This window comes from Biomphalaria glabrata, chromosome 1 (genome assembly GCF_947242115.1).
Source record: "Biomphalaria glabrata chromosome 1, xgBioGlab47.1, whole genome shotgun sequence".
Classification (NCBI taxonomy): domain Eukaryota; kingdom Metazoa; phylum Mollusca; class Gastropoda; family Planorbidae; genus Biomphalaria; species Biomphalaria glabrata.
In genome coordinates, this window is record NC_074711.1 from 74251756 (window position 1) to 74272522 (window position 20767).

Sequence of the window (20767 nt, forward strand, 5' to 3'; positions counted from 1 at the left end):
CTCAATTTATTTCTATGAACTTTGGCTTTTAAATATTCGTTTCTCCTTAAAAAAAAAGAACAACACTATTTTATCCTAGGAAATGATTTCTCGTTACTGATTCTGGTTCCCCCATCTGTCCTTCAGTATTTGTATGTCCGTCTTTCCCTCTATCAAAAATCTGCTATGACTATTTTAAATATTTCCCAATTCCCACTCTACCAAATATTTTTTTGAAAGAAAATGACAATGGATGCGTGCGGCCTGTGAGATCTCTCATCAAAGATGCAACGGGCAAAATGATGAACATTGACATGTCCCTGTGGTCGGTGTTGGACTTTAATGGGATGGGGGGGGGGGCTCCCCTTACACTAGTCAGAGTATGTGTGTATGTGTGTGTGCCCGCCTGTGTTTTAATGCGCAGTTAGAGTAGCACCATCTCCTTGCTGTCAAGCTTGTCTGATGGTCCGCACCGTCTTCACACCAGGCCCGTGTCCATAGTCGTCACCTCCAGCTCCTTCAGGGAGGGCTACGGTTTCGTAAAGATGTCAGACCCTGAGATCATCTTCCAGCCAACGCCCCTCCCTCGCCACCATTCAGCACCCCCAGAGAGCTGACACCACGTAAGTCTAAATAACTTGGCACCAAGCGAACGGTAGACATCATGAACGTATCCAAGTTCTGTGCTCACCGGTAATTGGAATTTATTATTTATTGGATCAGGAAATCTTGGTCCGAGAGATTTGATGAGAAAAAAAAAACACATTTATAGACGCCGTCTATATTTAGACTATTATTTAGACTATAGACGTTGACTGAGTCTTTGGTGATTTTTATAAATAAAGTTTATTAACAAATCATAAGGTCTGCGTGCAATGATGTGTAACGTAATAACAAAATGTATTTAGTTCAGATTGACATAGACATTTCTATTCTGAAAAAAAAATATTGAAATAACAATAATTAGTGAGTGTTTCGGCTCTTCGGAAAGCAGAAACATCTGAGTTGTTTTTTTTTTTAAGAGATGAATTAGTTCAATTGCCAGTGCTTATTATGTAAACCCGTTCAAATGCTTACTTTTAAAATTTGCAACTATATAAAATAGAAGAAGATGCAGACACGGTCGAATTTACTTCTAAATACATTTTCTTACCATTCAAATAGTTCTGTTTCGACTAAATACTTGGTCGGAATCACAACTTTGAATGTTATTTAACAATCGCGTGCATTTCTCTAGTGATGTTTCGAGTGACCACATTAAAGTGATATGTACCCTGTAGCTGGGTGATTGACTTCCTGTTTACAAGATTGATATGGAATCTCGAGACTCACAAATGAAAGGGCAGCAATAACTTTAGTCAAATACATCAGTCAGTGAATGATGTCATCAACAAACTAATATTGAAGACTTAAAACCAAGTTTAGTTTTAGTTTTAGACTATAAATAATATACTCCACTAGTGTTGTGTGACTTGTCTAGTATTCAATTCAATCCATTACATATTCCCCAACTGGCCCCCGCACACTGATTGTAGGACATCATCTGAAGGCCCATTTCTCTATGGGAGCCTGGTGTTGCGTTCCCCTTCTCAATGGGGGCCGGGTGTTAGCCGCTTCTTCTCCTTGGGGAGGGGGATAACTCGAGTGACCAGCGTAAATTAAAGGACCAAACTTGAAGTTGTTAGACAAGTGTGAAGGGGCGGGTCTCGTGGCACTCCCCCCCCCCTCCTCTTTGTTTTTCTTTTTGTTTGTTTTCTTTTTTAAAAATTTTGAGACCCGTGAAAGAATAAACCGCCTGCCAATTAGCTGGTCATATTAAGGTACTGACTAGTGAATGCAAGCTCTTCCATTATTCATATACACTTAAGCTGATTTTGTTGTTTTTGTTTCGAAGCTCAAAGATGGTTAGGGTTGTGGGCCTTGCTAGGGGATTAGAGGGGGTAAAGTATGAGATTTTAGTAGACAAAAGTCTTTCAGTGACCAACAAGTTTGATAGCTCACATGACTTGATAGGTCACATGACTTGATATCTCACATGACAATCCCTCTCTTTGAGTTCTGTATGGTATGTGAGGCTGAGTGTAAAAAACAACCGGCTGGCTGCCTATCAATGTGGCTGCGGCCTGAATTCCGACTCGAGCTGAGTTGCGTTTGCTGGTCATGCTTATGACAAGAAAGTTAAGCCATACACTAACGGTTCAAAGACTTACCACAACGCATGCAGTTTATTGCATCGCATAGTCTGTCCCATGTACCCATGGGTGAACACCAGGAGTTACTTGACCTTACTTTAAGCCCGTCTGCTCATAACTCAGTGCTCACAGACGCTTACATTTTAGAAACATGTCACGTGATGAAGTCACACGATGGGCGGTCATTAAAATTATTAGTTATACACATGGACCTGAATGAAATCAAGCAACACTTTAGGAGTGTTAGAATAAGGGAATATCAAAGTAGCTGTGTTTGGTCTAACTGAGCTAAAAGATAATTATAATGCATATATCAACTCACTATGTCTGTTTGGTAAAAATGTGTACACGTTATTTCTCCCATACATTATCTCGGATCAAGCTAAAGTTTTGCTAAGTTATTTCTTTTACCTGACAAAACAAGAATCAATTTAAAAAAAATAATCATTAAGTTAATTAATCTCTGGTAATTAATTATTTTGTTTGGTATCAAATAAAGGAAAGAAAGTGTTACTTGACTGGTGTGGTGTTATAAGTTGATTTAGTCCCCTTTATACTTGCTAAGTCGCCGCTTTAAAGTTTTCAATTAACAAGAGATCACTATAAAACTATAACTATAAAAGCGTTCCCGGTAACATTAACACTAATACCCCCCTTTTTTTTTCTCTCCCCCCCCCCCCCCCCCACTTTTCCAACTGGTCCAGACAAGTGATGGAATCATGCGTTTTCAAAAAGCTTAAAGCATGAAATAGCGCGAAACATGGACACTTGGTCAAACTATTTCTAAGCACACAGATTTGCTATCGTTAGTCTAGATCTGTTACAAATGTAATTACCTGAATGATCCAAAACTACTTGATACAACTACTATCCATATAAGCTTTTTTTTGTTTTTTAAAGTATTTTAAAATATTTTCCCAATCATCCTTTTCTAAATGTTTTATTTGCAAAGTCTGAATTCATCTCGTCTGTTTCATAAGATCTCATTGTTTGGAAGTACTGATTGAACAGATCCATTAGTTGATTTACATTTGAACCGTGAAATGACTGAATAGCAGTGTATGTGTGTGTGTGTGAGAGCACTTGTTATTCGACTGAACTGAATTGAACATGCGTTTTTTTTTTTGTTTTTGTTTTTTTTGGATCTAAATGTTTTGTTCTAGATTATCTAGATCTAGTAAAACTAATTTGTTACTTTCTTAGCATTTGATTACCATTTATGAACGCATAGTTTTGAATGATGGATTAAATCTTATTCCTTGGAAATGTCATTTTCACCCTGAACATCTTGCTACAACACCAGCCCTGGAATTCTAGATTAGAAATATTTAGAAATATATTTTTTTAGGACAAAGAGTTTTACCCTGGGATTTAGAAAGAACCGCTAGTATAACCTCTCTCCCAGTCCACAGTACTTTGTACAAGTTGATATATTGAGTTCCTTTGTACAAGTTGATATATTGAGTTCCGATGTTAAAGGAATTCGTATTCCGTCTGATCTCTTGTTCACATTTAGTCGAGTTCGCATAAAAATGTTTTCATTATTTCAATGTTTTGGTCCATGAACCTCCCTTGGTGTGCTCCCCTGAGCTCCTTATTATATTACAAAAATAGATAGATAGATCTCCTTGCATTAGACCTATACATTTACAAAAGATAGATCTATAGGAGTTAGTTTTCAGTAAGAAAACAGAAATGTTCCCAACTAATATGTTTATTTACTTGGAGAGTTTACATTATTTCTGTCTTCGTCATTAGCTTTGAGTTGGGCCTCAGATAAGTGTGCCCGTGGTCTTCATGAGAGCTCTCCAACTGTCTCTATCAGAGGCCATCTGCTGTCAGCTACTGTTGGCGCCTGAGTTGATCTTGATAGTTCTTCCTTGAAGTTGGGGTGGGGTGGGGTGGAACCTTTTTTACGTCATCCCCCTTACATACATCGCCCCTGGATAACGACTTTGTCAGCATTAGCTGTGGTAAAATATGTAGGTCGTACTTATTGCTTCCCATGGTTAGTTACTACATCAATCTAACATGGTCTCTTTTAGTTTCTTCTTCTCCGTCGTTTGTATTTATTTGTTGTAACAATCAAGCAGCAAAGAAACTGTTTCTATCATCCAAGTATTTCTACTGTCATCTTGGATGGACATTGGACATTTTTAACATTTTTAAATGTCGCCATTGTAACGTTGCAAAAATAATGTACTAGCAAAAACTGATTTTTTATTTTTTTTTTTGTGTAGGTATGATTTTAAATGCGCGCTATGAACGCTTTCCTAGTCACTCGACCTCGATCTGGAACAAAACGTTCAATGGCCTCTACTGATGACCACTGATGTGCATGAGTGGGTTGTCTTTCCTTTTGGATACTGCTGGCTAGGACGTCAGCTTGACCTGTAGGCAAATACTGCAATACTTCTGACTTACAAATTATGTTCTTAGCCTTTAGTTTCCTGCGACTTTTCCGTCCTTAGTTATTTTATCAATGTTCTCTTTCTCTTTGATCAGTCTCCCAACTCTGACTTATTATTATATTTTTGACATCAGTCCTTTTCGTACAGATGTATCCCAGCTTCCAAGGTTAGTCTGGGCATAGTGGGAGAAGAGAGAGGTCGTTATCAGGGTCCAATACTATAAACAATAAGCTTAGATCTACTCAATAATTAGCTCGTGACAAAATGTACTACCTTTATGTCCTAGAGTTTACTTCATCAGATCTGTTTTTTCTCATAATACAACTAAAATCAGATGGCGATGTGACATTTATTAGTTGTGTTTTATAAGCTAATCACAACTTCGTATGCACCACACGTGACCTTATGACGGTTAGTTAATGGTAATTTTATCGCATTATAGTGTTGGATTTATAACTTATTTATTGCTCTCGATCAATAAGATATTTATTTTCGGAATTCCATCTAACAATAGGTGTCAACTGTAAAGAGAACTCTATTAAAATCAACAACTTATTTTTATTTTACAATCGTTTACCTGATAGCCAATTAACATGCCGACACACAGATGTATTGTTATGTTAGTTTATTATTGCTTGTTTTCTGAAACCATTTTGTAAGTACAAAAAGTGACATTGAAATTGTGTCATGAGATCCTCATCTCCAAAACCCACCAAATCTTCTTCGCTATCATCTCCATTACAGCCGTCTTCTTATCGAAATTAAAATCGAAGAGGCCAACATTTGTATCATCTCTTTTTAACATATTTGAGAACTTTAGAAACTTTTTGAGTCACTTGATTTTAAGTTCAGTTTGGGTAACCGTCACTTCATTCATTTCCACTTTTGAACTTGGTAACTCGGAAAATCATTACAACTGACTTTCTCCCTCTAGTATTACAGCTGACTTTCTCCCTCTAGTATTACAACTGACTTTCTCCCTCTAGTATTAAAGCTAACTTTCTCCCTCTAGTATTACAGCTAACTTTCTCCCTCTAGTATTACAGCTGACTTTCTCCCTCTAGTATTACAACTGACTTTCTCCCTCTAGTATTACAGCTAACTTTCTCCCTCTAGTATTACAACTGACTTTCTCCCTCTAGTATTACAGCTAACTTTCTCCCTCTAGTATTACAGCTGACTTTCTCCCTCTAGTATTACAGCTGACTTTCTCCCTCTAGTATTACAGCTAACTTTCTCCCTCTAGTATTACAGCTGACTTTCTCCCTCTAGTATTACAGCTGACTTTCTCCCTCTAGTATTACAGCTAACTTTCTCCCTCTAGTATTACAACTGACTTTCTCCCTCTAGTATTACAGCTAACTTTCTCCCTCTAGTATTACAGCTAACTTTCTCCCTCTAGTATTACAGCTGACTTTCTCCCTCTTTTTTTAAATTATTAATTTGATTTTTAAGTTCACAACGTTTTATGGGAACGTCAATAATTTGCCCATTATTTACATTTATGGGGCTGTGGTGGCTCAGCGGTAAAGCGTGGCTTTCGAAGCGAGAGGTCCTGAGTTCACACACTACTATTGCCCACACAAGAACCATCCTTATCTTTCCTTCATTACTAACTAACATGAAAAAGCAAGGAGCACGTTGGAGGCAGTCATTTTGAAACCGCAAGAAGCCAACCTTTGACCTCTGTCTCTGCCTAGCAACGACTTAACTCGAACCCATTTGCAGGGTGAGCCAGGTCAAGGTAAACAGATGTTAAAAAAAAAAAACATCCCTCCTCCGTATCTCCTCCCCCCATTGTGATGCCCTCTCCCCCCACAATCATGTCTGCTTCATCTTAAATAAGTTTGTGCGGCAACGAAACGTAAGAGAGGGGAGGGGAGGGGGAGCAAGAATATTTCAATTATCGTCTTTAAAAAAAGTACCCATAAGCCCCAGGTTCTTTCAATCTGGTCTACAAGATTAACTAGAACTAGATTTAGTGACAAGGACACAAGGGTTATAATCACGTTCTTGATCAAGTATTTGTTTTTTAAGCGTCTGTCAAAAACTTTGGCACATCTTTACCTTCATAAAAATTAAAAAGTTGAATCGGCAAAATAATATGGAAAAGGAAAGAGAAAAAAACAACAACCCACCTTAAAGTTATGACATAAAAATTGTCACGGACCTGATAATGACATAAAAACTGACATGTCCTTAAGATGACATCGTGTAATACATCATCGCTGGCACACAACCTGCTGGCACAAAAGGTCATTATGAAGCTTCTCGTCTGCCGCTGTTGTTGGCGCGTGATGAATTGTGTTTGCGCACTGACGTATAGAAAATAGTCTTCCAGGAGGTTTAGAGTTAAATTAAAAAGATCTAGACATATCAACGCACACATCAGATGGAGCTCCCAACTGCTTGGAGGTGGGAGTTGCTCAGAGGTCGGAACTTCCTATCTTAAGGGAGAACGAAGTTTGGAAAATTTCCGCCTTGGGCTTTTAATTAGTTTGTGATTTAATTTAATCATTGAAAAGATTGCGACGGTATGATTGAAGATTAAAAGATTGGCTAATGAATCTTAAAACAAGAAATAAATTTGTTGCATAATTTTGTCATAAATATTTTGAAAAGTATTTTTAAAAATGTTTACATTATTTTTTCAAAATGTTAAGTATATTAGATACCTGAAGATATTTTAGGAATGATATTTCACGAATATTTTTACAAAACTTTTATCAACTCTGTCTGTCTGTCTGTCTGTCTTCTAAAATTTTGAACATGTTATTTCTCCCACGTCCCATCCTTCGATCAAGTTGTAACTTTGTTACAATTAGTCATTGTTTAATTCAAAGCATAAATCAAACAAAAAAGAGTACCAGTTAACTAATAATTTAATTGTAATTAATTGAGTTAGTGTAATATTGATTAAGGAAAAAACTCTTGCAGTATTGGAAGACAATGTGGAGTTTTTCCCCTTAAAAATCTTTTTTTTTTTTTTGGATGTTTTTCAAAAGTATTTGAAAGTATATTTATTTCTATTTGTCTGGCTAGAAAAGACCCACTATTAGTAGAATAAAGCCTTTAGTATTTAGAACAGGCACTTGTTAGTACAATAGGATCTCGGTTAAAACAGTCAAAGGCGAAGTTGGGGATATTATTTTTAGGGCGTCTCGGAGTCCGCTAAGCTCAATCGGGCGTTAAATTCAGTTGATGACTTTTGGTACAAAGGCCAAACTGCTGACCTTAACAAAAAGCTTGATGGACTGTTGGTCCCAGCCTAAGTTTTAGTAATAGTCTTATCATTTATTAATACATCGACAACTATTTGGATACTTACAGACTTCCAATAGATCAGAGCTTGAAAAGCGGGACTTCCTATGGACTTAGGGTTGATTTGATTCTCATAAGTATAAATTGAGAGTTCATCTTGGGTTTCGAGTTCTTTCAATCTCTTCCAATGGCCTGTCAACGCCTTCACCTGGTGATTGGAGGATGGAAGACCTAATCAATGTCAACATTCATGATTGAGGTGCAAAGGGAGCTAGGGGGACAAGGGCGACACTGTCAATATTGAATTTAGCAGCCCTGAGAGGCAGGGAGGACTGTGGTTTAACAGCCAACTACCTTGTTGATTCTCTCCATTGAGCCGATGTTTCATCACTGAAGAGCTCTGAGACTTCCTCAGGCAGACGTCAACTCTTTTCTCAGTGTTGTATAAACACTCCACAATGACAATGTTTTGGTTTTCACCCCCCCCCATCTGCCTTGTAGAATTTTTATATGATTTCCATTCTTTCAGATGATAAAATGTACTAGATATGTAGATCTACTTATATGATATCAGCCCGTAAAAATTTCAATGCGAAACAGAAGAACATTTTCAACAATATAACTTTACACTCCTCACTCTCTCTCTCTCCCTCTCTCTCTCTCCCTCTCTCTCTCTCCCTCTCTCTCTCTCTCTCTGCTTGGGTTGTAAACAAAATGTTAACATTAAACGTGTACATTTAAAAAAAAACATTAAACTGTGACCCACACAAAAACTTTAACCATTTTCAAGGTTTACTAGACCATTGATTTTTTTAATATACATTCAAAACAATTTTATTTCGATAGTTTTCCATTTTTTAAAGCCTTTTAAATGTGTCATCCTGACCCCTGGCTACAAATTATTGTTATATTTTGTGATTGGCCTGTACGCTGTGCTGCGACTTTCGTGTTCTGGGTGGTCCTGCTCTCGCTCTGTCTCTCTCTAGACTAATACAAGTGTTGACTTGACATACAGCAATAGAAATGACAAATGCCAGATATGAAAAAAAAATTGAAGTAGATATGCCGTAGCAGAAGCATCGAGTTAATTGCACGTAGACATTCATACATACTTGTTGGGTTGAATTAGCGTTAAACTTCTAGGGAGAGATAGGAGGGAGGGGGGGGGGCTAAGTCTTGGCCAGGTACCTGAGAAGCTCTCCTGCTGTTTACCTAATTAGTCTCGCCATTTAGTTTTCACCCCGTTAGCTTAGAATATGGCAAAAGCTTGACTTCGGACTTTGTTATTTTGGAAATAACATAACAACAAAAATATTTTGAACCTTAATACTGGTTCCGGAAGTTTTTCCCCTGACCAAAACACTCAGAATTAGGACCGACACACAAGGTGTTATTCATCTCCGCCTGTGTTTCTCTTTTTACCCACAGTAGAGTAGCCAGAATTGAGCATTACATATGTAATAATAGGCACATATTTTACCCCCCCCCCAGGCGTCATTTCGGATCGCACATTATCTCGAGGCATTACTTAGAACATACCAACATTAGACTATTGCTTGGTACATACAAATAGTAGACTATTACTTAATACATACCAATATTAGACTTTGATAATTAAAAACAATGTCCAGTTGTGACAAATAATTTTTTTTAAAGTATTAGAATGTTTAAAATAGTCCCACCACTCACACTCAATCACACAGATAGTCCCACCACTCACACTCAATCACACAGATAGTCCCACCACTCACACTCAATCACACAGATAGTCCCACCACTCACACTCAATCACACAGATAGTCCCACCACTCACACTCAATCACACAGATAGTCCCACCACTCACACTCAATCACACAGATAGTCCCACCACTCACACTCAATCACACAGATAGTCCCGCCACTCACACTCAATCACACAGATAGTACCACCACTCACACTCAATCACACAGTCTCACATACATACGCAGATTTCCAAACAGGCTAGATATTTAAGAAATAATTTAAAATGAAAATAATATACGAATATCCCTTGGTTTCAAATTAAAAAAAACATGGAACTTGTTTAAAAAAAAAAGGAACTTGTATCATAAATATCAGCCAAAGCTGTAGTGAAAACTTGTAAAACATTTTATTGTCAATACACATTTTGGAAGCCCCAATTATACCCAGCCACATGCTCAAACACATTGTTTCCACACCAACAACCACGTCTTATTTTTACATACATTTTAAACCAAACCAGCGGGCACGCCATTTTGGACTTCCAAATGTTACATTTTCATTATTTTTTATCTTTGCATGAACGTATCCCCGTTATGTTCCTTTAGTCGTCTGCTTGTACCACGTGCTCTCCGCGATTCCTCTTTCTGCAAGTAGTTCCTGTTTATTTCACGTAATGCAGCCACTGGAATTAAAATCTCATTCTTTGCCGTGTTTCAAACTGGACCGGAAGTGTCTAGCAGAAGTATTTGGACAAGGTTTTCGATTGCCTTGTCAAGCATTTATTTCTGAAACTCGCTCCTATCACATCACGTCACTTTACGCATTTTTAGTGTTTAACAGGCATGTCAGATACGGGACATTAGCATAAATTGTTTGTAAAGTTTTTAAAACTGTAGCTTAGAGATGAACTGCTTGAAATGGAATATAATTTCATGAAACATCGAAATGTAGCAAGAAGTGCAAACATTCGTTAGAGTTTTAAAATAAATTCCTTTGATGAAATCCAATCCATATATTCTATTTGCGATGCATTGAGACTATTTTGATTACGATAGTTGTTTCAAGATTGAAGTCGAATAGGAAGAGTTCCCTTAAAGTAGCGTCTTCCTCCACCCGAACAGTGGACTTTAAAGTAAAATAGCATTTATACATACAACACCGCACCACAACTTACAAATAGAATAGCATACACAAATTGAGACACTCAGTAAAACGCAAAGAGCAGAACACATATCTTATTATATATGATAGGACGAATTTATATAAGTTCTCCATCTTTCTTTTGTAACTTAAAAGTGTGAAACAAATTGTCATAAAAGCCAATAAGTTAGTAGAGTTTTATCCTCTAATTATCATGCACGACTAGATTGGCGTCTGAATACGCGAAGGAAGTAATGATCTTTTTTTAAAAAGTTCTTTAATTTATAAGATAAGAATAATATCTTGTGAGGTGTAAGGAAAAAGGACTTCACTTTATGATATTTTTTTATCATGCCAAAGAAATGGACTTTTTCGAGGAGGTCGTAGGGGGATTGAAGAAAGCCAAGATTGAAAGCAACAAAATTGTACGGAAGCAGTTCTCGGGACTTTAATGTGCGACGTCAGACAGGAATGGTTTAAAGTGTAGATGTACTCACGAGATGAATGACGCGACCTTGTCAGAGGGGTGCTCCAAGACTGACGTTAATAGAAGTTACAGGGTGCTCTGAGATCGAGTGAAGGGAGTCAATGCACCCTCGGTGGGGTTGCTCGAGTTGTCTGAAGCAAAATCAGTCAGAAGTCGAGACTTTTAGACTGGCTTGCCGCCTCATTCCTTCAACAGCATCTGGTGATCGTCTCGTCCAGTCTATTCATACAGGTTATGCTTACGCTAAGTCGATGTATGGACATCTAATAATCTCGCTTCAAAATTTGACGATTTTATGAAAGTCATCGAATGTGACAATAAGACTTGCACTGTGCGTTTAACGTGAACATCATATTGGACAATTTATAATGAGCATTATACGTGACAATAATATTGGTCCAAATTGAACGGCTCGTCATGGGATATTTGTCTGCGTGAATGTCTAAGCCGCTAGCGACATCAGCTGATGAAGTGTAACTTTAATCTTTAAGGAAACTTGCTATGAAAGACTTTATACGCTCAAGCCAAGAAGAAATTGAAAGTTCTGTTGACAAGATCTATACCAGATAGATTGAAGCCTCCTTCCAAACTCATCTCTCAGTTGTAGGTAAAGTGTCTGTTTCCAGAACTAAAGTTTGCTGGGGACGGCTACTAACCAAATGTATGTCTCTGTTCCGTTGGCCTCCTTCAGGCTTGAAAGGCTTGACATTAGCTGGCTGTTGTCGGAATAATGTCGCCTACACAGCAGTCCCACCCCCTTCAAGCAGCTGATGTATCCATAGGAACGACAGTGCCAATACATTTTGAGAGCAGCAGCATTGCAGGCTCTGACAGGGTATAACTATATTGAAGGGTCACCTGCTCCTGATTTTTTCCTCACTGTTGACTCCAGAAAGCTTTCTCATGTTTGGTTATAGTCGGAAGGCAATAGAGGTTTTAGAAATCTCTGCGGTTTAAATATTGTGTGTATTTGAAGATGTCTTTTACTTTGTGTTCTGTTGATGCATTACGTGACTGCGGCATTGTAATAATCCTCTCTGACGTAGTTCTACGGACCACAGGGTTAACCACCAAGATAGATGTATTTTTCTCCATATTGCTTTTTGCGATGTGTTGAGGTAATTCCTCTAGGGTACACAAAAGGACTTCGGACGTGAGGTATTCCTCCCCCCCCTCCAGTAGCGTCTCTCCCTCCCCCCCCCCTCTCGTTTCTTTCTCTTGTCAAACAATGAAGTAGTCGTAGAGAATGTGGTCTTTTTCGGCTCAACATTTTCTGTCTTTTTGACAGATCACCGCTCACGGAATCGCTGAGGCGGCAGACGAAGTATGACGTTGTCCAGGTGGTGCTTGTTAAAAACCCCTGCACCTTCCCTGCTCCTTCAGCATACAGCGGGACAGACGTCATGCATGCAATAATCTGTCCTGTAACGTAACATCCAAAGTAGTTAGTTTTTAAAGGGTTGGCGTATCTGGTTTAGATATACAGCTACGTCTGCTAGGAGAACATCAAAACAAATCTACTCTTTTTTTTTATTTGTTTTTGTCAATGTTTTTTTTTTCGTTTATATTTCATATAATTCTAGCTTCCTATAACTAAACACTAGATCTAGTTAGTTTCAGTGTGCACCATATTTTGTGCACCATGTTAGCGAAGTCATGGCAACGTACGTTCTGGACATTATGCGGTTCAATAATTATTTTTTTTGACCAGTTATACATTCTAAAGCTAGAACTGGATCGAGATTTAATAGAAAAGAAAATTCTTCCTATTTAAAGTTGTCTTATTCTGTTTTTTTAAATATATATTTTCGGTGCAAAGGTCACCATGCTCCAGAAGTTAATGCTCAGTGCTGCCACCACGTCATGGCGGCGATGTGCTAGACACTTTTGTTCCCGCCAAGATGACACTGCCGGGGACTTTCATGGCCGCATCAAAATGTCATGTGAACAGATTATGCATTGTCTGTCTGTCTTTCTGACACCGCTCTTGCAAGACTTTCTGCGCGCCAGCCATTTTGGTTGAGAATCTAGGACAAGAAGTTAATGGGTGGGGGGAGGGGGAGGGAAGAGAAAAGGAGGACGAAGCCGCCATAAGTGAAGCAACTTGGTTGAAAGATTCTGTCCTGAAGAGGACCCTAGCGAACATAGCAACGATCACAAGATTTGTCTCCCCCCTCTTTCTGTGGCGGGAACATTTTGTAAGTTGTCGTCTGGACATATTCTCGGATTGTTAAAGATTTCTGTCAAGCAAAACTTTCTAGTGTGTGTCGTCTGCCGCGCAATGATCGGCAGGTATGAAATGGAAAACAAGGGGAGATAAAGGGTGAGGGAAGGCTGGTAAAGTCAGCAGCGGTACAAATCGTTCAGCCTGGCCTCCCTTGACCTAACCAATTCCCCCCCTTTTTTTTCCCTTCCTACTCCCCCTTCTTTTGCTCTTTCGTCCGCTGAAATTTACAACCGACTTATTTTTAAACCCTCCTGTCCTCCGGCGTATGTATTAAGGCGTGTGTGTGTGTGTTCGTATGCGTGCGTCTTTGCGGAAGGTAAGAGGAGCATGGGGAGTAGACGGAGGAAGAGAAGAAAAGAAGTCTAAAAAAAAAAGTAAAAAGGTACCCTTGTGCCCTGCTTGTGGTTCACTGAGGACATTCTGTGTAACCCTATTGCGGTGCGTTGACGAAGGTGGCTGTACTAGAGTCAAGGTATGTGTTCTTTTCTGTGCCGCTTCTTAGATCAACAGTGTTGTAGCGTCAGGAGAATGTAGTGACTGCTCCTGCAATATCTTGTTGTCGTATCGCTTGTACGTTAATGTTTTGTATGTGGTACGAAAGAATATGTATCTGGATATGTCGAGATCTAGTATGCAAAGATCTACATACTAGATCTGGATCTAGGTTGTTTTTTGTGCGAGGTTATGATTGTGTGTGTGTGTTGGTTCTGTCATGGTCCTGTGTACTCCTGTTCGTTTAAGTTTGTATGTGTGTGTGTTCGTTTAGTTCAGGTCTGCTCGGGTTTGTTAGTGTGTCGTGTCGGTACTAAACAGAAACACCGAGTCATGTACTAATTCTTTTATTTCCGTCGTGTCCTCAAATTTACTTTGCCGAAATGTTATGTCATGTTTTGGTGATACCGGTAATTACAAATTTGTTTATCTGTTTTCAACTCTCTCTTTCTCTCTCTCTCTCTCTCCCTCACTTCCTACACACACGGTATCATCTTAAGTATTGAGTGTTCATTCAACTCCTTATAAAACACAACGTGTTGTTGACTCAACTCCTTATAAAAAAAAAAACGTGTTTTCGCTTCTTACGAGTTTGTCGTCTCTACCTTGTTCTAAGTAAATGTTTCTTAAGCATATTACTTCGTTACCTGCACCTAAGGCGATATATCTCCATGTAAATAGGTCAAGACATCCGCCATCAAATTACATTGTTCCAAGTATGTGTGTGTGTGTGGGCGACTGTATATGTGAAAAAAATGCATCTAAAAAGAAAAAACAATACATATTTTATAGGCTGCAAGTGAGGGAAACCTGAAATGTATATACAAATGTAACACATGATTCCAGGCATATCAGGCAAACAGAGGAACACACGTTAAAATGAGACTATACAGACTTAGGAGACGGAAGCTCATGACAGCCTTTGAGTTGAATGCTTGAATGTGCGTATTTTTTATGCCTGTATTTGTGTGTCTTTGTGGTTGTGTGTATGCATATGTAATATTTGATCCTCTAGTCTAGTCAAAAACATGGACAGACGTAATAACATACCAAACACCAATAATGACTCTGACAACAAACTATTGTCCAATCGTTGGCATGGACAGACTCTGACAACAAACTATTGTCCAATCGTTGGCATGGACAGATATGACAACAAACTATTGTCCAATCGTTGGCATGGACATATATGACAACAAACTATTGTCCAATCGTTGGCATGGACAGATATGACAACAAACTATTGTCCAATCGTTGGCATGGACAGACTCTGACAACAAACTATTGTCCAATCGTTGGCATGGACAGATATGACAACAAACTATTGTCCAATCATTGGCATGGACAGACTCTGACAACAAACTATTGTCCAATCGTTGGCATGGACAGATATGACAACAAACTATTGACCAGTCAATGGCATGGACAGATATGACAACAAACTATTGACCAGTCAATGGCATGGACAGATATGACAACAAACTATTGACCAGTCAATGGCATGGACAGATATGACAACAAACTATTGTCCAATCGTTGGCATGGACAGATATGACAACAAACTATTGTCCAATCATTGGCATGGACAGATATGACAACAAACTATTGTCCAATCATTAGCATGGACAGATATGACAACAAACTATTGTCCAATCGTTGGCATGGACAGATATGACAACAAACTATTGTCCAATCGTTGGCATGGACAGATATGACAACAAACTATTGTCCAATCGTTGGCATGGACAGATATGACAACAAACTATTGTCCAATCGTTGGCATGGACAGATATGACAACAAACTATTGTCCAATCGTTGGCATGGACAGATATGACAACAAACTATTGTCCAATCATTGGCATGGACAGATATGACAACAAACTATTATCCAATCATTGGCATGGACAGATATGACAACAAACTATTATCCAATCGTTGGCATGGACAGATATGACAACAAACTATTGTCCAATCGTTGGCATGGACAGATATGACAACAAACTATTGTCCAATCGTTGGCATGGACAGATATGACAACAAACTATTGTCCAATCGTTGGCATGGACAGATATGACAACAAACTATTGTCCAATCATTGGCATGGACAGATATGACAACAAACTATTGTCCAATCAATGGCATGGACAGATATGACAACAAACTATTGTCCAATCGTTGGCATGGACAGATATGACAACACACTATTGTCCAATCATTGGCATGGACAGATATGACAACAAACTATTGTCCAATCATTGGTATGGACAGCTATGACAACAAACTATTGTCCAATCATTGGCATGGACAGATATGACAACAAACTATTGTCCAATCATTGGCATGGACAGATATGACAACAAACTATTGTCCAATCATTGGCATGGACAGATATGACAACAAACTATTGTCCAATCATTGGCATGGACAGATATGACAACAAACTATTGACCAGTCAATGGCATGGACAGATATGACAACAAACTATTGTCCAATCATTGGCATGGACAGATATGACAACAAACTATTGTCCAATCATTGGCATGGACAGATATGACAACAAACTATTGACCAGTCAATGGCATGGACAGATATGACAACAAACTATTGACCAGTCAATGGCATGGACAGATATGACAACAAACTATTGTCCAATCGTTGGCATGGACAGATATGACAACAAACTATTAACTATTGACCAGTCAATGGCATGGACAGATATGACAACAAACTATTGACCAGTCAATGGCATGGACAGATATGACAACAAACTATTGACCAGTCAATGGCATGGACAGATATGACAACAAACTATTGTCCAATCATTGGCATGGACAGATATGACAACAAACTATTGTCCAATCATTGGCATGGACAGATATGACAACAAACTATTGACCAGTCAATGGCATGGACAGATATGACAACAAACTATTGACCAGTCAATGGCATGGACAGATATGACAACAAACTATTGTCCAATCGTTGGCATGGACAGATATGACAACAAACTATTAACTATTGACCAGTCAATGGCATGGACAGATATGACAACAAACTATTGTCCAATCATTGGCATGGACAGCTATGACAACAAACTATTGTCCAATCATTGGCATGGACAGATATGACAACAAACTATTGTCCAATCATTGGCATGGACAGCTATGACAACAAACTATTGTCCAATCATTGGCATGGACAGATATGACAACAAACTATTGTCCAATCATTGGCATGGACAGATATGACAACAAACTATTGTCCAATCATTGGCATGGACAGATATGACAACAAAGTATTGACCAGTCAATGGCATGGACAGATATGACAACAAACTATTGACCAGTCAATGGCATGGACAGATATGACAACAAACTATTGTCCAATCGTTGGCATGGACAGATATGACAACAAACTATCAACTATTGACCAGTCAATGGCATGGACAGATATGACAACAAACTATTGTCCAATCGTTGGCATGGACAGATATGACAACAAACTATTGACCAGTCAATGGCATGGACAGATATGGCAACAAACTATTGACCAGTCAATGGCATGGACAGATATGACAACAAACTATTGACCAGTCAATGGCATGGACAGATATGACAACAAACTATTGTCCAATCGTTGGCATGGACAGATATGACAACAAACTATTAACTATTGACCAGTCAATGGCATGGACAGATATGACAACAAACTATTGTCCAATCATTGGCATGGACAGCTATGACAACAAACTATTGTCCAATCATTGGCATGGACAGATATGACAACAAACTATTGTCCAATCATTGGCATGGACAGCTATGACAACAAACTATTGTCCAATCATTGGCATGGACAGATATGACAACAAACTATTGTCCAATCATTGGCATGGACAGATATGACAACAAACTATTGTCCAATCATTGGCATGGACAGATATGACAACAAACTATTGACCAGTCAATGGCATGGACAGATATGACAACAAACTATTGACCAGTCAATGGCATGGACAGATATGACAACAAACTATTGTCCAATCGTTGGCATGGACAGATATGACAACAAACTATCAACTATTGACCAGTCAATGGCATGGACAGATATGACAACAAACTATTGTCCAATCGTTGGCATGGACAGATATGACAACAAACTATTGACCAGTCAATGGCATGGACAGATATGGCAACAAACTATTGACCAGTCAATGGCATGGACAGATATGACAACAAACTATTGACCAGTCAATGGCATGGACAGATATGACAACAAACTATTGTCCAATCGTTGGCATGGACAGATATGACAACAAACTATTAACTATTGACCAGTCAATGGCTTGGACAGATATGACAACAAACTATTGTCCAATCATTTGCATGGACAGCTATGACAACAAACTATTGTCCAATCATTGGCATGGACAGATATGACAACAAACTATTGTCCAATCATTGGCATGGACAGCTATGACAACAAACTATTGTCCAATCATTGGCATGGACAGATATGACAACAAACTATTGTCCAATCATTGGCATGGACAGATATGACAACAAACTATTGTCCAATCATTGGCATGGACAGATATGACAACAAACTATTGACCAGTCAATGGCATGGACAGATATGACAACAAACTATTGACCAGTCAATGGCATGGACAGATATGACAACAAACTATTGTCCAATCGTTGGCATGGACAGATATGACAACAAACTATCAATTATTGACCAGTCAATGGCATGGACAGATATGACAATAAACTATTGTCCAATCGTTGGCATGGACAGATATGACAACAAACTATTTGGCATGGACAGATATGGCAACAAACTATTGACCAGTCAATGGCATGGACAGATATGACAACAAACTATTGACCAGTCAATGGCATGGACAGATATGACAACAAACTATTGACCAGTCAATGGCATGGACAGATATGACAACAAACTATTGACCAGTCAATGGCATGGACAGACTCTGGCAACAAACTATTGTCCAGTCGTTGGCATGGACAGCTATGACAACAAACGATTGACCAGTAAATGACATGGACAGACTCTGGCAACAAATAGTTGATGTTGATAATAGCATTACCTCTCCCACACACCCTGTCTGTCTCTCTCTCTCTCTCTCCCACACACACAGTAAAAGCGACATGACACCCATCGATCACGTGCTACAGGATCAACTTGATCGATCTCGTCCTGATAACTCACCCCCCGTTTAGACGCCACGATTGTCTCGTTACGCGCGTGTAGTTGTACATGGGCAATCAAGCGTGTCAGTGGGTTAACACAAAGTTGACTTCATCATTTTCTGCCATGTTTTTAAAACTTTTAATATTTTCGGTCGATTTTGGAGCTCAACATTTTCGGTAAATGTTTTTAGATCTCAAAGGATGCATTGAGGTTTTGCTGGTGTTACCATTAATGGAAACCAAGGTTTGACCACTGTCTCACGCCCGCTAATTTGATCACAATGATAAATTAGTTGCTTGATTTTTTTTCTTCTTTAACCAATCTTGTCCTCTACAACTTCCAGCCGCCTTTCTTAGTTCAATGGTATAGTATTTATTTGTCCAATATGGAGATGTTGTTGAAAGTATCTAAGGATCTACATCAGTATGTGACAAGATCTACATCAGTATGTGACAAGGTCTACATCAGTATGTGACAAGGTCTACATCAGTATGTGACAAGGTCTACATCAGTATGTGACAAGGTCTACATCAGTATGTGACAAGGTCTACATCAGTATGTGACAAGGTGTGTGACTAACTGGATAACTTATGTACTCCCATTGCATAAGATGCAAACTTTTCCAAAACACTTTTTACCCATTTTGCGTCGTTATTTAAAAAAAAAAAAAGCTGTGTCCACTCGAGGGTGACAGAACGCACGCCTGTGGAAATCTCTGTTGTACCAGATAGTCTTCTATTGGTTATTGATCAATACAGCAAGTGGATGAATGAATAGGATTAAGTACCACTGTCTTTTGTTATTTTGTGTAACTCTTCTTGTCTCTTTCTTTCTCTCCCTCTCTCTCTTTGTCTGTCTCTCGCTCTTTTACTTCTCTCATTTTCTCTCTGTCTCTCATTGTCTCTCTGTCTCTCATTGTCTCTCTGTCTCCCATTCACTCTCTGTCTCCCATTCTCTCTCTGTCTCTTATTCTCTCTCTGTCTCTCATTGTCTCTCTGTCTCTCATTTTCTCTCTGTCTCTCATTGTCTCTCTGTCTCTCATTGTCTCTCTGTCTCTCATTGTCTCTCTGTCTCTCATTTTCTCTCTGTCTCTCATTGTCTCTCTGTCTCTCATTGTCTCTCTTTCTCCCATTCACTCTCTGTCTCCCATTCTCTCTCTGTCTCTTCTCTTACTGCCTCTCATTCTCTCTCTGTCTCTCATTCTCTCTGTCTCTCATTCTCTCTCTTTCTCTCATTCTCTCTCTCATTCTATTTTACTTCTCTCACTGTCTGTCTCTTTTACTTCTTTTTCACCCTCTTTCGCTCTTTCTCACACACTCTATTACTTATCTCTCCTTTTCTCAGTCACTCTCTCTTCTGAGCTCTGGTACATTTCTAATTGCTTTATTCTGTCTTCCTTTACTTTCTCTCTTATCAATTCTTACTTTCTTCTACTACTGGTCTCTTTTAATCCGTAGATTTCACGCCGGACTCTGTTGATAGAGACTACCTTAATGTTTTTGTATTTATATAGACTATCGTTATGTTTTTGTATTGAAATAGGCAATCTTACTGTCTTTGTATGTATATAGGCTAGTGTGATGTTTTTATATTTATACAGGCAATCTTACTGTCTTTGTATTTATATAGGCTAGTGTGATGT

At 38.7% G+C, this 20767-nt stretch overlaps 1 protein-coding gene across 6 annotated transcripts in view; it reads left to right on the forward strand.

The window, feature by feature from the left end:
* The window catches only part of LOC106057761 (nuclear hormone receptor HR96-like), a 355871-nt gene that overhangs the window by 177266 nt on the left and 157838 nt on the right, over window positions 1-20767 (forward strand). Inside the window, exon 1 of one of the 6 annotated variants that reach the window (XM_056013970.1) lies at window positions 13684-13893. The exons of the other annotated variants lie outside the window; for them this stretch is intronic. The gene's annotated coding sequence lies outside the window, so the exon portion shown is untranslated. Of the gene's footprint in view, window positions 1-13683; window positions 13894-20767 lie in introns of those variants that run through there. 6 annotated transcript variants of the gene reach the window in all.